Source organism: Taudactylus pleione, unplaced genomic scaffold, assembly GCF_031769625.1.
Source record: "Taudactylus pleione unplaced genomic scaffold, aTauple2 ptg000191l, whole genome shotgun sequence".
Lineage (NCBI taxonomy): Eukaryota > Metazoa > Chordata > Amphibia > Anura > Myobatrachidae > Taudactylus > Taudactylus pleione.
Window position 1 is genome coordinate 915,797 of NW_028284593.1, and position 18,530 is coordinate 934,326.

Consider the following 18,530-nt stretch of genomic DNA (forward strand, 5'->3'; position numbering starts at 1 on the left):
TGAGCGCTCCCGCAGCTCTTAAAATGGATCATATGATCAGATTTGTAGCCCATATGGTCCATCGTATCATGTGCAGATCGTACCGTATATTTTGTGCATGCGATGCATCGTGCGTCCATTCAAGTCCTTTCAATTACTTTTTCCTGATGAGCGCGTGAGGCACACGATTGATCGTCCGACAGATCGGGTGCAAAGAAAAACAACAAATCGTGCTGCTGGCCAGGAACTGCCAGGGAGCTCCGGGAGTCGTGAGGTGAATCTTATCTAATGCTGGTCGTGCAGGTGTATGGCCAGCATTATTCCCTGATTCCCCCACCCTAGATTAAATATATTACAGGAAAATATCTGCAACATTCATGAATATTCATGACCAGGGCATACCTCCCAACATGACCCTCTCCAGGAGGGACACAATGCTCTGGTCCTGGACTTCCCTGGTAAGAGGTGGGGCTGCAGCGCAGTTCAAAATTCAGATAGGGGAGTCACACCAACTGTCATTTCACACACTGCCAAACATCACTGTCTGGGACTCACTGGCAGTTGGTGTGACTCCCCTATTTGAATTTTGGACTGTACTGCAGCCCCACCTCTGGAGCTGCCACCAATCATAAATTACCAGGGAAGTCCAGGACCAGAGCATTGTGTCCCTCCTGGAGAGGGTGATGTTGGGAGGTATGCTAGACCAGGTGCCGCCAAACCGAGCGCATAATGCCCTAGGGGAGAGAAACTGGGCCTGATTCAGACCCACTCGCGAGCGGCTGTCCGCTCGCAAGTGGGTCGATGTTATGGACTGAGCATGCGCACGACGGAGGGAGCTCCGTCGTGCGCATGCGCCAGACGCGACGAGCGAAGGAAAGTCCTTCGCTCGTTGTGTCCGATCAAAGGGGGCGTGCTGTCAATATTGATTGACAGCACGCCCCCTTTGGTGGGCGTGCCGGGGGCGTGCCTCCCTGACGGGGGCGTTCCTAAGGGAACGCCTCCCGTCAGAAGCCGGCCCACTTACATCACTAGTGATGTCAGTGGGAGTGATTTTGGCTCTGATAGAGCCAAAATCACTCCGGAGCTTGAGGTTGAAAACCTCAACCGCAGGCTCCGGCTCGCAAATTCGATGGTCGCGATGGTCTCGACCATCGCGACCATCACAATGCACGCTCGTATAGCCTGTGGGTGGTGACCCACAGCTATACGAGCGTCCAGGAGGACGCTCCATGAAAATGGAGCCCGGCCCTCATTCAGAGCGTGCGCTCTGCTCAGAGCGTACGGCTCTGAATGAGGGCCACTGTCTGCTAAAGTCTCCTTTTGCCTGGCGCCTGCTGCAATGTTGTTACTAGCGGTGCACCGAGCTCCTTCCCTGGCTCCCCCTCAAACTATGGGCAGGGATGTAGCATGGAGGGAGTCACTGGAGGAGAGGTGCAGGCCGCCTCCCCCCTTCACTGTGTCTGTGTCCGGACCTGCCTTATCTGTGTCTGTGTCCAGACCTGCCCAATTATAAGATGGCCCCCTGACAGTGTGGCTTGTTTCCTTGGACTGGCCCCTCCTCAAGGACCAGTTTCCTGCTCCAGCTACAGATCTATCCCTTTCCTTTTTGTTACTCCTTGCCCAATTGTTTTGCCCTCCGCTTTCCACTCTCGGTTCTCTCCCATACACAGCCCCCCCACCCCATTTACGGCATCCTTCCTCCCACACACTGGTTATTTTTTCTGCTCCCTCTCCACTCACACAGCTCCAAACCTCCTCATCTGCGGCACCCCAAACCCCCCTCCCCACACAAGTTTCCCTTTTCTAGTCTATCTCTCCTCAAAGCTCTAACCTCCACAGCAACCCCCGACCCCCCTTCCCCCACACCAGTTCCCCTTTCCTGCTCTCCCTTCTCTCCAAACTACCCCACCTCCCCCACACAGTTTCCCCTTTCCTGCTCTCTACTGACACCTCTCCAATCCCCCCATCTGCGGAACCACCGACCTCCTTCCCCCACACAAAGGCTCCCCTTTCTTGATCTCTCCCCCCTTATAGCTACAAACTCCCCCCTTCCCCATCTGCGGCACCCCTGACCCTCCAACCTCACAAAGGTACCCCTTTCCGGCTCTCTCTCCTCTCACAGCTCCAAACTACCCACCCTCTCCCTAACAGGTTCCTCATTCCTGCTCTCTTTCCCCTCACAGCTCCAAACCCCCCCCCCTCCATCCATGGCACCCCCTCCACCTCAACCACACCTTTCCCCTTTCCTGCTCTCGCTCTCCTCACTTCTACAACAAAACCCCCAACCACGATCCCCCCATCTTCCACACCAGTTCCCCTTTTTTGCTTTCGCTCCCCTCACAGATCTAACCCCCCCCCGGCTCCATCCACAGCACCCCTGACCACCGCTTCCCCCACACAGGTACCCCTTTCCTGCTCTCTCTCCCCTCACATTTCCAAACTCCCGCCTCCCATCCGCAGCACCCTGTCCCCCTCATTGGTTCAAATCCAGCAGAAAATTAACACTGAAAGAGGGAAGGGCTATCTTGAACTTCTATACACCAACACAGCCTCAGACTGGATGGGAGCTACATAACCAGTGGAACCTGTTCTTTCCACACACTTATGATTTATTAATAATATGTAGTAACAATATGTTAGAAATGAAGAGCACTGTAGGTTACATAGTCATCATATTGACATTTAAAATGCTGACACCATAATGTTCATAATGTCGACACTAACATAATGGACCATATTCCATTAGCCGCGATAAGTCAGAATCTGCGGAAAAGTATTGCGGATAATGTCATTTTGCCAGTGGAAACTTATCCCCGTATTCAGGGCCTGATTCAGAGCCGGACGCTATTTGCGCTCACTCGTTCAGAAAAAGGGGCCGTCTATTTAAATTGAGCGCTCGCTCTTTGCGGTCTGTTGACGCCTCTATGTCTGAGCGAGCGAACGAAACATGCGCTCGCTATTTTGTATAGACACCCCCTGGCCGCACGCATCCTACGTCATCTCCACTATTTGATTAATCGAGTACATCGAAAGGCGTCTGAACTGCTCGCAGTGCTTGTGGTAGGATTTTCCTACTGCAATCATGCGAACAGTTCAGGCTAAGAAACAACCAAGTGACGTGGTCGATGACGCTGCTTTGTTAATTATGCACACCCTTAAAACGCCCGTTTTGACCGTTTGGCACGCCTGCCGTTCGGATCACCACTCCCCGTTTTCAAGCACCTTCCCCTGTTACTACCCACAAACGCCTCATCCTGTCACTCAAATTAGCAGGCACTCGCTATTTTGCGAGCGCTCGATTTCCGACCGCAATGACTGGTTGGCGCATGCGCGTTACGACCCATACGCATGCGCAGATGTGCGAACATCGCTCGGAGCGAACGAGCGGCCGCTTACGAGCGGCTCTGAATCAGGCCCTCAATTCCAAGGACTTTTCACCGGTGCGGAAAGTCAATGCATTGGAATAGGCGAAAAAAGAATCCTTTAGCCCAAAAAAGAGAAATACTTACCTGGCGCCTCTTGGCCAGTGCTTTGCTGCTCTGTAGTCATTTTGGACTTTCAGGTCTCACTACAGCAGACCGATTTGGGTTTTCAGTGACGTTTTTATACATGCATCAGCATTATTCGGCCGCAGCATTGACTGTGCTCTCCTATTGTCCGTCCTTAATTTGAGCGGGAAAATAAAGACTATTTATGGCTTGGTGTGACTCGAGTCGATGTGGCATGTTGATTGTTGGAGGTTTTGCGTTGGAGTGGATTGTTGGCTTCTTGAGTAGAAGGAGGACTTTTTTGGTGCGATATTTTGGTTTTTTCTAACTTCTTTCTTTTCCGTTCGCTTTTTTTTTTATTGTTTGGCTATTTTTTTTTACATTTTTGAGTAAGTATTTAAAAAAAACACCGTAAAAAATAATAGTAAATAGTTTACAAATGTTTGTAATTTTTTTATTTTTTTGTTTTACAGTTAGTTTGGCATTGCCCCAGTGACGTTTTTGAACTTTGGGATATTTGTCTGTTTTTGGTAAGTGTTTTTGGTTTCATGAATTTACAAATTCGATGTGTTTGTCTTAGCATATGTTTCGCTAAGTAATGTTGTTTATTTTCTGGGAACAATCATGTCTTACCACTAAATGTAGCATACTATTTTGCGAACTAATGTGTCCTGATTTAACTGTAAAAGTAGCGTACTATTTTGCAAACTAATGTTTGAGTGGTTTTAATTGTAAAATTTACGTACTATTTTGCGAACTAATGTGTCTTGATTTAACTGTAAAAGTAGCGTACTATTTTGCGAACTACTGTGTCTTGATTTAACTGTAAAAGTAGCGTACTATTTTGCGAACTAATGTGTCTTGATTTAACTGTAAAAGTAGCGTACTATTTTACGAACTAATGTGTCTTGATTTAACTGTAAAAGTAGCGTACTATTTTGCGAACTAATGTGTCTTGATTTAACTGTAAAAGTAGCGTACTATTTTGCGAACTAATGTGTCTTGATTTAACTGTAAAAGTAGCGTACTATTTTGCGAACTAATGTGTCTTGATTTAACTGTAAAAGTAGCATACTATTTTGCGAACTAATGTGTCTTGATTTAACTGTAAAAGTAGCGTACTATTTTGCGAACTAATGTTTTTAGAAATTTTCAGTGTAAAATCATGTCTTAACACTAAATGTAGCGTACTATTTTCTGAACTAATGTGTGCTCCCTTCTCTATTTTTTCACGAAAACAATTTGTTTGCAGTATTTTGCCTAGGGCCCAGTGGGGCTCTGGGACTGAGCAGAAGTGAGGAGGGGTGGAGCCACCAGCAGTAATAAAGAGGGAGGAGGAGACGGACCTCTCCCATCATCACCCCAGGCTTCTCCTCTTTGCCTCCACTGAGCTGGGTCCTACTTCCCACCCTGGTCCTGACATCAGCCAGCCTGGGTCGCACAGATTGAGCATCAGTCACACAGGAGGAGAGAATATGGCGGCTATGTCCCTGCTGCTGAGGTGAGGCCTTAGCCAGATCCTGCTGCTGAGAGCCCAGGTTGCAGCGCCTGTCACTGGGAGGAGCCTGAGCAGTGAGTCTGGTGAGGTCACGTCTGCTCTAGTGCCACATACCAATAAGGGGCACTACTGTGGAATAAGGTGTATAAGCGACATTACTGTGATATAACGTGAATAAGGGGCACTATTGTGTGGCATAATGTGAATAAGGGACAATGCTGTGTGGAATAATGTGAATAAGTGACAATACTGGGTGGCATAATGTACATTGTGTACATTACTGTGTAGCATAATGTAAATAAGGGACACTATTGTGTGGTATAATGTAAATAATGATGATGTAACGTGAATAAAAGACATTACTGTGTAGTGTCATATGAATGGGGGCACTATTGTGTAGCATGGGAATTTTGGGCACTATACAGTATGTGGTTTAATGTGACTTGGAGCATTACATTACAGTACATATAATGTAACATTGCTTATATTAATGTTATATTACTGCTGTATATATTTTATTAGTGGAATTACTTTAGTAGGTTGGAATATATATAGCCCTCCATGCCCCAGTATGAAATTGCCCTAATGTTCATTTTCATTTTGCCTGTAATTTGCAGCTGCATGTTGGACACGCCCCCTATCTGGCACACTTTGGAGGGGGGGGGGGGCACGATAGCATGCTCCGGACGCTATGGCTACACCTCCAAGTTAGGGTTAGGCTGCAGTTAGGGCAGGCTGCAGTTGGGCTTCATTGGCTTTATTAGGGTTATGATGCAGTTAGTGTTAAAGTTCAATTTGGGTGAAGGTTAGACTAAAATTGCGTTGTCAACATTTTAACTGTCGACATCTGAAAACATTCAGGGGTCTATTTACTAAGTAGTGTTGGGAGACAGAATGAAAAGTGATAAGGTGCCAGCCAATCAGCTCCCAACTGTCATTTTTTTAAACACAGCCTGTGAGATGGCAGTTAGGAGCTGATTGGCTGGCACCTTATCACTTTTTCACTCTGTCTCCTAACACTGCTTAGTAAATAGACGCCTAAGAGGTGGAGTGCTGCAGATAGAGGAGTAACTCTAAAAGCATTGGGGCCCTTCAAAATTTTGCTATGGGGCCCACAATATTCTAGTTATGCCCCTGCATGGGAGGTCAGACTGGCATGTGTTAATAGCATGTGGAGGCATGTCGGGAGGTCTAAGTGGCATGTGGGGTGGTAAGAGAGGCATGTGTTGTGGTATGTGGCAGCAGATGGGATGGTCAGAGTGGCAAGTGTGTTATTTGGAAGCAGGTGGAGTGGTTTGAGTGACATCTGGAGGCACGTGAGGAGGTCCGAGTGGTATGTGGTTGCATGCAGGGCAGAAAATGTGCTCCGTTGCTCTCTTCAGGTGTTTGCAATTATGGGGTTTTTGGGACATTAGTTCACACATATATTCCTGATATCTTATTTTCCTATGCACATATCTTTGTACTATTCTTATTTTGTGAAATGTAAAAGAAACACACAAAATAATAATAACAAAATAATAATAGAAATGCTGCCTCAAAGCTGGAACAAGCATTGCTTTACATCAGTCCATGCTCCAGTGTTGACCCTGCTGCAGTGGAGCTGCCGCACTTTGGGGATTTGCATTTCAAACCAGAAGCTGCCATCTGCTCCGGCTAGTGGGACCTCCCAGATGCCATTAGCCGGGAGATGGACCACCAAGGAGCCCTGCAGTTGCCACTGACATTGGCCTGCAGGCTGGATGCGGTCCGCAAGGTAATTGAGTCCTGATTCTTCTGTGGGGGGCTGGGGCAAACAATATGGGGACCAATGTTTTCTATAATTTTTTTCTATGCAGGACAGTGTGTGCAGTGTGTGTGTGTGGGAGTGTGTTTCTCGCGGGGGCCACTGTGTTTTATTCTTTCTTTTTGAGGGTCAATGTCTTTTACTTTTTTCTTGTAGAGTGTTTTTTGCCTGTGCATGTGTCTGAGTTGCAGTACAGATTTAGACACACAAGTGTATTAGAAATGTGTGGGTGTTCCTGGGCTGTTACAGTGGGTTGGCTAATCAGACACAGATGTAACATATGGGTGTGTTATGCAGGCTTGCCTACCCTTCCTGATTTGGCCTGGAGCTCCTGGACCCCCAGAAAGGCAGCCAAGGCCTCCGCCTGCCCCCCCCTGGACTACTAATAGAAACCCCTGCAGTGGGGGGAGACTCGATTCACACTGAATTGCGTCATCGTGGCCCTGCCTCCTACTTATTTTCCCCATCAGGCCAAGTTCATTTTCTGGGCGCACGTCTAATATCCTTACTTAGGAGGGGGGGGCACTGAATGCTCTTTCTGGCATAGGGCACCAAAATGTCTAGCTACGGCTCTGTTCATGATCGCAGTTACATTTAATTCGTCATTGTCTATCATTAATTCTACATAGAATGTTACCACGTTTTAACTCAAAACAATGTTCGGAATAGCAACCATGAGTGAACTAAGGCATCAAAAATAATTTTACTACCATCACACAGTAACTCAAAAGAAAAAAAAAGTGAGAACAAAACAGGACAACACGGTATATAAAAATATGTGACAAGAATATATGCTTACATTTGGTGAATTACAAATTTAAACATAATGTGTATTTATGTCACTTATGTAATGGGTATCACATGACTCATTTTAAAAGTGTTCCATGACACAATGCAGAAATGTCAGGCCACACCTGGATATGAGGGTCATATAACACCTTGTTCCAAATCACGACTTGTGAATTCTAATGAATAAATGTCACATAACTCTATGATATCCATATATTTTACAGTAGGAGGGTCTTTATTCTCATTATATTGTGTTTCAATAGAGTGTGTGCATGTGTCCATTTAACATTTTCTTCCAGTGTTTATTTGATCTTGGAGAAGAGATGAACCTGACATGGGTGACGGGTCTCTATCCTGACAGGACTAGGTGTGCTGCTGGTTCGGTCATGTAATGAGAGGCCTGGGTGGCAGTATTACTTAGCTTCTTGGGATATGTAGAGCAAAATGTCATCAACTCTAATTTATATCACTTATCCACACACACATACCCAATACACAGGATATTCTAACCCGCCTAGCAATATCTCCACCGTTTACACACACGGTTCTAAATTGTTTATTCTTTTAACTGGTGTCAATATATTTTTCCACCATCTGTTAGTAAATTGAAGGATTGGAATGACATGAAAGGGGTTAAAAACTATCATTCAGCACAATACTTGCCTGAAATGCTGTTGCTAACATCATAGGCCTGCAACATATTATAACTTCCTCTTTCATACACCAGCTGTATACAGATCACTACATCAATTGTACGTTTAACTCTTCGTTCAACATTGTACCAGTGCTGGAAACTCAGCGGTCTCTATCATTATTAACACGATAAACTTAAATATTAGTGTTAGCGTAGTATACAATATCTCTTTACTCACTATTAAATAAAAGCAATGTACAACCCACTATTTAGACTTCTACCCTCTTGTGCTTCTCCCTACTCTATTTTCATTTATCTCTTGCTCTCCACTAGGGCAATTAACACTTGGCTGCTTATGTGGGTGTAAAGGTCGCTAATATAACTATGTTTACTGTCCATGTCTATGTCCTGCTTTGTATTGTATTGTAAGTCGCTGGTTACTTATTTGTTTTTGTACTTTGTAAGGTGCTGCGGAACACTTGTGGCGCCATATAAAGAAATGATAATAATAATAATAATAATAATAATAATAATAATAATAATAATACTAATAACACAGGTCTGTGAAATTTAAGGTATTGAATACTTTTATATTCTTAATTATACTCCCGTGTACATCAAGAAATAGTATATTAAAAAAAATTACCACATCACATTTACCTATATGGGGGTTGCATACATTTTTAAGAAAAAACAAGAATTATAATTGTTTTTGACTTATTTATTGTGAAATACGAAGAAGTGTAGATGATATCACTGTGTTTTTGTCTTAATTACATAATAAAATAACAATAAAATCAAACAATAATAGTAACAAAACCATAGTTATTGAAAAAATCGTTAATATCTGTTTTTTTTGTCTTCAAACTTAGTTTTGTCGCTTTTCGCTTATAAGCTTTTTCATTGTTGTCTCTGTGTATCATCCAGCAGTAGTCAGCCATCATGTTGATGTCCCAACGACCCTGGTATCTTATTTCTTCATCTTTAACGTCTTGGTGGAACCATTCACCTTGTTCTTCACTGTAGTCTCCGAGATTATTCGGGAAATGCTCAATATGGGAATTCAAAAAATGTACCTTTAAACTCATATTGAAACCAAGGTTTCTGTAACTATTAACTATTAAAATTTTTGAAATCACTTGTTTGAACGAAGTCCACACCGAAAGTTCCACAATATTCATTACAAGCCCGAAATGTTCATCTTTTATTAACTTTCTAATGTCAAGGCCTGTAAAAATGCCTTCCTTCAGTTTAGCATCGGATAGGTTAGGGAATTTAGTGCAAAGATATTTGAAAGTTTCTCCATCTTTAGGCAGTGCTTTTACAAATTGTTCAATCAGTCCTAATTTTATATGTAGAGGTGAAAGTAAAACTTTATTTGGATCTACTAAACTGGATTTGGTGACATTATTTTTTCCAATTTCTAAACTTTTTTCAAGCTGGCCAATTGTTTTTTTTTAACCAATGTAAATGTTTAGCTCTACTATTCCACCTTTTCCAGCTCACCTTTTAGTTGTAGTTGTTGTGTGCATACAATGTTCCTTTAGACAGTATGGGGTTTAGGCCCTTTGTAAATTTCAGCTCCAGGACCAAGTGGACCTTAATCTGGCACTGGGTTTTATGACGAGAACTGAATTGCAACGTTCTATACTACCAACTGAATTGACAATGGGGTCTATGCACTAAGCAGTGATAAGAGACAGAGTAAAAAGTGATAAGTAAGTGATAAGGTGCCAGCCAATCAGCTCCCAACTGCCGTCTCACAGGCTGTGTTTGAAAAATGACAGTTGGGAGCTGACTGGCTGGCACCTTATCACTTACTTATCACTTTTCACTCTGACTCTTATCACTGCTTAGTACATAGACCCCAATGTTTTATAATAAATGTAGGCAGAATACATTTATTACTTTAAAGAATATGGAAAAAAATGACTTATTCATAAATACACATTTTGCAGAAAAACATGATGTGTTATGAAAAATCGGGAGTCATTTCCGTGTTCAGAAGCCAAAAATCTACAAGTATCCCCAAAATTTGTTTAAAAAGTTTTTTTATAGCAGACCTGTGTAATTAACTTCCTACACTTTGGTGACCCCTTAAATCCTGCCGCCTTTCAGCAGTTCCAGCTATCTGTCTTGTTTTCATAAACGCCATGAAAAATATCAAGATTGTAACTAATTCACTTAAAGAAAAAAAAATTGTGCTAGCACCTTATCCCTTAGTGATTCCTACAATACAGAGGTGGGAATGTGTAGTAGATTCAGGCAGGGGCAGATTGGGAATTTAAAGTGGCCCTGGAAAAAAGTCTGAAAGTGGCCCTATGTGTGCACGCCTTAGGCGCGCGACCTAAAAGTGGGTGTGGCCTTGTGGCAGGGGTGTGGCCTAATATGAAATGCCCACAAGCCACTCCCCCCATTTTTGTCATGCTAGGGGCATGCCCACAGCCATAGCTGATAGCCATCTCCCCAGTCCCACTCTCTAGTGAATAAGCACAGCAAGCATGTGAATGAGCATTTTCTTACCTACATGATTTCTCTGCAACAAGGGAACCTTGAAGAAATGTATCCTCCCAGGACAGGCAGTGTCTTGAGTCGGTATTTACTATTCATGCAGGAGATCACATGGTCTGGAAGCTGCCTGCTTGTGTGGTAATAAAGAATATGTCATCATCATGCAACAGAGGTTCAGCCCGATCGTAAAAGAAGTTTTGGGGCAGGACAAATGTGAGTTTCCAATATCAAACAATTTTATATTAATAAAATATATTTGCTAATTTGGTTCCATTTGCATCAGTAATATGGTTTCATTAGATTTGTTGTCTTACTGAAGATTATTGTCCCCCAGTCTTTTCTTCTAATAGTACCAGCAGTCCTACCATCCTCTATGTGTGCCTCCAGCACCATCGCCTTGGGTGTCCCCAATGCCATCATCCTGCGTCTCCCCAGTGCCATTATCCTGCTTCTCCTAGCACATATAGCCCCCCTCCCCCACACACAGATCATATTCCCTTATTACAGAATAACACACCCCATAGATCATCATTAATTCCCCCCCACCCTAGGCACTCCCCCCACACACAGATCATATTCCCTTATTACAGAATACCCCCCTCCCCCCTCAGATCAGAATAATTCCCCCCACCAGGCATTCCCCCATGAGACAGATCTCTCCTATCAGCTACCTCCATTAGGTGCCAAAGTAAGTCACCCAGGCAGCCAGGATAGAGGTGACAGGGACAGGATCAGGACAGAGGGGCTAGGACAGAGGTGACAGAGCAAGGAAAAAGAAGACACAGATTATAGGGCCTAGAAAGAACAGAGGGAACAGGAGAGAGGGGTGACAGGGTCAGGATAGAGGTGACAGGGCAAGCAAAGATGGGACTGGAGTGACAGGGCCAAGACAGAATAGAGGGGACAGCAGAGATGGGTGACAGGGACAGTGCAGTGTTGACAGGACCAGTAAAGAATTGACAGGACCAGGATAGAGGTGACACGACCAGGACGGAGGTGACAGGACTGGGACAGAAGTGACAGAACCAGGACAGAGGTGACAGGACCATGACAGAAGTGACAGGACCAGGACAGAGGTGACAGGACCAGGACGAAGGTGACAGGACCAGGACAGAAGTGACAGGACCAGGACGGAGGTGACAGGACCAGGACGGAGGTGACAGCACCAGGACGGAAGTGACAGGGCAGAAGAGAGGTGACAGGACCAGGACAGAGGTGACAGGGCCGGACAGAGGTGACAGGGCCAGGACAGAGGTGACAGGGCCAGGACAGAAGTGACAGGGCCAGGACAGAAGTGACAGGGCAGGACAGAAGTGACAGGGCGTGACAGGGCAGGACAGAGGTGACAGGGCAGGATAGAGGTGACAGGACCAGGACAGAGGTGACAGGGCTGGACAGAGGTGACAGGGCAGGACAGAAGTGACAGGGCCAGGGCAGAAGTGACAGGGCAGGACAGAGGTGACAGGACCAGGACAGAGGTGACAGGGCTGGACAGAGGTGACAGGGCCAGGACAGAGGTGACAGGACCAGGACAGAAGTGACAGGGCAGGACAGAGGTGACAGGACCAGGACAGAAGTGACAGGGCTGGACAGAGGTGACAGGGCCAGGACAGAGGTGACAGGGCTAGGACAGAGGTGACAGGGTCAGGACAGAAGTGACAGGGCTGAACAGAGGTGACAGGGCAAGGACAGAGGTGACAGGGCCAGGACAGAGGTGACAGGGCAGGATAGAGGTGACAGGACCAGGACAGAAGTGACAGGGCCGGACAGAGGTGACAGGGCCAGGACAAAGGTGACAGGGCAGGACAGAGGTGACAGGGCCGGACAGAGGTGACAGGGACGGACAAAGGTGACAGGGCAGGATAGAGGTGACAGGGCAGGACAGAGGTGAGAAGGGACGGACAGAGGTGACAGGACCAGGACAGAAGTGACAGGACCAGGACAGAGGTGACAGGGCAGGACAGAGGTGACAGGGCAGGACAGAAGTGATAGGGCAGGACAGAAGTGACAGGGCAGGACAGAGGTGACAGGGCAGGACAGAAGTGACAGGGTCAGGACAGAAGTGACAGGGCAGGACAGAGGTGACAGGACCAGGACAGAAGTGACAGGGCTGGACAGAGGTGACAGGGCCAGGACAGAGGTGACAGGGCCAGGACAGAAGTGACAGGGCAGGACAGAGGTGACAGGACCAGGACAGAAGTGACAGGGCTGGACAGAGGTGACAGGGCCAGGACAGAGGTGACAGAGCCAGGACAGAGGTGACAGGGCCAGGACAGAGGTGACAGGGCCAGGACAGAGGTGACAGGGCAGGACAGAGGTGACAGGGACGGATAGAGGTGACAGGGCAGGATAGAGGTGACAGGACCAGGACAGAGGTGACAGTGCAGGACAGAGATGACAGGGCAGGTGACAGAGCCAGGACAGAGGTGACAGGGCTAGGACAGAGGTGACAGGGCCAGGACAGAAGTGACAGGGCCGAACAGAGATGACAGGGCCAGGACAGAGGTGACAGGGCTAGGACAGAGGTGACAGGGCCGGACAGAGGTGACAGGGCAGGATAGAGGTGACAGGACCAGGACAGAAGTGACAGGACCAGGACAGAGGTGACAGGGCCAGGACAGAGGTGACAGGGCAGGATAGAGGTGACAGGACCAGGACAGAGGTGACAGTGCAGGACAGAGATGACAGGGCAGGTGACAGAGCCAGGACAGAGGTGACAGGGCCAGGACAGAGGTGACAGGGCCAGGACAGAAGTGACAGGGCCGAACAGAGATGACAGGGCCAGGACAGAGGTGACAGGGCTAGGACAGAGGTGACAGGGCCGGACAGAGGTGACAGGGCCGGACAGAGGTGACAGGGCAGGATAGAGGTGACAGGACCAGGACAGAAGTGACAGGGCCGGACAGAGGTGACAGGGATGGACAGAGGTGACAGGGCAGGATAGAGGTGACAGGACCAGGACAGAAGTGACAGGGCCGGACAGAGGTGACAGGGCCAGGATTAAGGTGACAGGGCAGGGCAAAGGTGACAGGGCAGGACAGAGGTGACAGGGCCGGACAGAGGTGACAGGGATGGACAGAGGTGACAGGGCAGGATAGAGGTGACAGGACCAGGACAGAAGTGACAGGGCCAGGACTAAGGTGACAGGGCAGGGCAAAGGTGACAGGGCAGGACAGAGGTGACAGGGCCGGACAGAGGTGACAGGGACGGACAGAGGTGACAGGGCAGGATAGAGGTGACAGGACCAGGACAGAGGTGACAGGGCAGGACAGAGGTAACAGGGCAGGACAGAGGTGATAGGGCATAGGGCAGGTTAGGACACAGGTGACAGCACCAGGACAGAGGAGACAAAACCAGAACACAGGCACAGGACAGTGTCAGGACAGAACTACCCCCTTCTTGGGCTCACTTGGCACCCCCTCCCTCGGCACTACCCTCACTCTTACTGGGCACACTTAACACCTTCCCATTTTACTGGGCACACACAGCAACCCCCACCAATGTCTATGGCCCCTGGCTTGGCCCAATGCCTAACGTCAAGGCTCAAAGCCTGTTCCATTGTGGTCAAGTGGACCCAGCCAGGAGGGGGAACAGCAAGGGGTGAAGAGCCGTTCTTCTCTGCTGTAGACTGCCGCTGACTGTCATATAGTGTGACAGGAGTAGCGGCAGCCTGCAGCAGAAGCTGCAGTGAGAGCGCCTCTCCAGCCTGGCGTCTCCCTGCAGTTAAGGCTCTGCTGACTGAGCGGGTTGCCCGGGGGCCCTGGCTGGCTGCTTGTCCAGCAAGTTACTTACCCTACATGCTGTCACCGCCGCCGGCCGCGGACCAGTGTCAAAACGCTCTTCCCACCAGGTCACGTGCTGGCACCCGGCGTCTGACATAGCTCTCTTCGGCAAAGCCTCTTCTCGCGATAGAGGCAGGCCGCAGGGAGCTGACAGCCGGGCTGCCTGTCATGCTGCAGAAAAAAAATTACAGCCGGGTGACGCAATTCAGGGGACGAGGCCACAGTTGAAAAGCGGCCCCACAGACCAATCGGCCCACCGGGATTTTCCCCGCTAAAGGTAAGGGCCAATCCACCCCTGGATTCAGGTACGTGCAGACCCTCCAATATGACCCCCTTCCGCCAGGTACAAAATGCTCTGCTCCTGGACTCCACACATAATTTATTATTGCAGTCACCTGTGTTAAACTAATTCATTGATAAAAAGATTGGTTTTTTTTCATCACAGGTGACAGCAATCATAAATTTAGAGGGAAGTCCAATAGCAGAGCATTTTGTACCTGGTGGAATGGACCATGTTGGAGGGTCTGCATATATCTGAGATACTGAATCTACTGCATATTCCCACCTGTGTATTTCAGAAATCATTCATATACTGCAGATCAGTTGATATACTGCAAGCAAAGCAGGGTGCAATTCATCTGCTTTCTAATCATTTATGAAAAAAAAAAAAATGCTGGGAACACATCTGCAGATCCGATAAACGCTCTGACCTGACAGTGTCACTATTGGATTGGGGTGTACCCATACACACTGAGCAATTGTTAGCGCAGGGACTGATTTAGGGGCCTATTCACTAACACTAAAATAACGGTTTCAAGGACATTTTCCTTAATTACCGTTATTTTAGTATTCATTAACCCACTTAACACAGGAGATATCACTGATATCTCCTGGTTAAGTCCGCCTGTGTTAATTGCCACACTCCCTATACATTAGTATGGGGATGTAGAAATTATGGTATTCATCAAATTCCGAATATTATGTATTTTCGGAATTTGATGGTGTTACTATACGCCACTCTCAGATGGCGTATAGCGGGTGATACTTACCTGTTTTCAGCTGGGCAGGTTCTCCTCCAGCTCCCTCCATCGCTTCATCGTCCCTCCTCCGGCTCCGGCTGCTGCTCTGACTGTTGTTCTCCCGGCAGAACACAATAATTTATTTATTTTTTAAAATATATATATCCATAAAAGATGGCACTCCCAGTCAGTAATAAAGAAGGGTGCCCTCCGCATGTAACCAGCAATGGTTATATATATATATATATATATATATATATATTATTATTTTTTTAACTTTACTGTTTTCTCCTCTTCAGACAGGAGGTCGGGGTCCACGGCTGCAGCGGCCAGGTAGGTGGGGGACAGGGAGGTGATCGGAGGGTAGGAGGGGTTGGGAGACACGCAGAATTACCACAGCTGTAGGCAGTGCTGCGCATGCGGCGATTTTGTGAACGTAACAGCGCATGTGCAGCACTGTTTCCAGCTGCGGTAACTTAGTGTAGAGAGGGAAAAGTATCTATTTCTTGAAAAGCTGTCATCGCAAAAATGACAGCTTTTCGGAATAGATAGTTATAGGGAGGAGGAATGATGAATTCCTCCGGTAATTAGGTAGAACTCCATGCGAGTTCTAAACCTAATTACCTCCATCTATATGTTAGTGTTAATGAACATTAGACTTGTACGCAAACCTGATAAATTGCATACAAGTCTGCATGTGCAGAACGCGTCCAGCGCCATCACACACAGTGCCCCCTAAGCCGCAGCCTGATTGACAGACTGCAGCCATTTGGGGGCGGGGAAGGGGCGTTGCTGGGCAGCATTCCCAATATGGTGATGTGTCATCCTCATTTTCTTGGCGTGCCGAGAGCAGTGCCTGCGTCTTTCAACGCAGATTTACTGGCCAAGGCAGTGCAGATGAGGCAGCCAATGTCGGTAACGACACAAATAAGGTGGCGCCTTATCTGCACTGCTGAGGCCGGTAAATCTGCATTGGAAGTTAAATACACCTTTTGCTATTAATTCAAAATACAAATATGTATACAATAGATCAATTTCATAAAAAGCAGCTTGTATACAAGAAAATGCAAAAAAAAATTGTATAAATAGCACTACGCACAGTACAGGAATCTAAATCTGAAATCCAAAAAAGTAACACTAATGCTGGGCATACACTATAGGGCATATTCAATTAGGCACAAGAATAGCAAAAATCCCGCACCTGCAAGGTTTTTCCTGCAGGAGCGGGATTTTTGCTATTCAATTAGGAGCGGGATTTTTGCTATTTTGAGTGCCGGGAGCTTTTTATCCTCGCACCTCCAGAGCACGTCTGATTTTTCCTAATATTGTTAATTTTAGAAAAAAGCAACGAGATTTGCTCTGGGACTCTGGTGCCCCCCCCCCCCCCTCCCGAGGACTAATTAAGCAATTGGAAGTTTCCAATTAGCTTAATCAGTCCTTAATTAGTCATCTTCCGAAGCACTGTATTCTTCCTCTAGCGTCGGGACCCAGTCTTCTGCAGCAGGGTGAGTATGTCAGTGGGTATGAGTATTTGTGAGTATGTATGATTGTGTGTATGTGTGTGTGTGAGACCCGCAGTGTGTGACCCTCCCGGGTGTACCACAGCCCCCTCCCTGTAACGGGCGCTGGGAGAACTACATCTCCCAGCAGCCCTTGCTCCTCCCACCAGCCCCCTTCCCATTCACAAGATGGAGGGGTAGCCAACAAGAGATGCAGAGACCACCGGCGACCCCCAGGCAGGTAACTGTCTTTTTTTTTTATGCGGCGCGGGTTATTCAGCTCTGAAAACCCCTCAACCACTTTGTTTTATTGAATACCACAGGTATCGGGAGCGCGCATGCCTGCGGTAATCCAAAATTGGGCACAAGGTTTTTTACCTTGCTAAACCTTGCGCCCAATTGAATATACCCCTTAATGCTTGTTAGTATGTAGCAGTTTATTGAATGACCACCAAAGATAATTGCAGTATGTTTAAAGCTTAAATTCTCCCAATGACGTAAGGATGAAGTCCAGATAGATGGCCTGATTCACAGTTGGGACAAGAAGAAAGAGCATGTAACTGTGCATCTTGGTAAAACAATGTTGCACTGTAGGCGCGGCAGATGTAAAATGTGCAAAAAGGTTTAGATTTGGGAGGAGTGTGTTCAAACTGACATCTAAATTGCAGTGTAAAAATAATAGCTGTCCAGCATTTGTGGGCAACATGCAAAAGCAGCCAGTATTTACCCTGCATGCAAAAAAAATGAATGTATTTGCACCCCTTGCATTGCAACATGGTTTGTCCAGATGCACGGTTACTTGTTCTATCTTACTCTATTCCCAACTGTGAATCAGGCTCAGACTCCGCATTGCCAAACGATGTGAGTCTTGTGGACTTTGGATCCCATTGCTTACGGGACACAATGGATCATACAATTTATAGCTGCAATGTTGTTTGAATCCAAAAGTAGATGTCAGTGCTTTTGGGATAGAGTTATAGGTATGTTACCGGAGGGACACTCAGATGGCTAACGGGCTCTTAACAGTTCATTAGAGGAACATAGAATGTAAACAGTCCCAGCCACTTATTGCTCGTTTGCGATAGTCCCAACAGGTTCTGATGTGCAGGGGATCACTCGGCCTTTGCATGGGTGGTGAGTGGCAGGAACTGTTTACATATTATGTTCCTCTAATCCTCTATATCAGTGTTTTTCAACCACTGTACCGTGGCACACTAGTGTGCCGCGAGCGGTTGTCAAGTGTGCCGCGGCGGTCGGCTCAGAGCATTTGTACTGTAGTGTGTTTTATTCCTGTGGAGGCCAATGTACTGTGTTTTGTTCCTGTGGAGGCCAATGTATGTGTATTTTTTTATGTGGGAGCCAATGTGTGTGTTTTTTCATTGGCCACGCATGCCGCATTGCCGGATAGGGTGCCTTGGCAGTTTTAAAATCTTGTGTAGTGTTTCTCGAGTTAAAAAAAGTTGAAAATCACTGGTCTAGATCATCTACAGTGGATCCTGAAAGTATTCACAGCCCTTCACTTTTTCCACATTTTGTTATGTTACA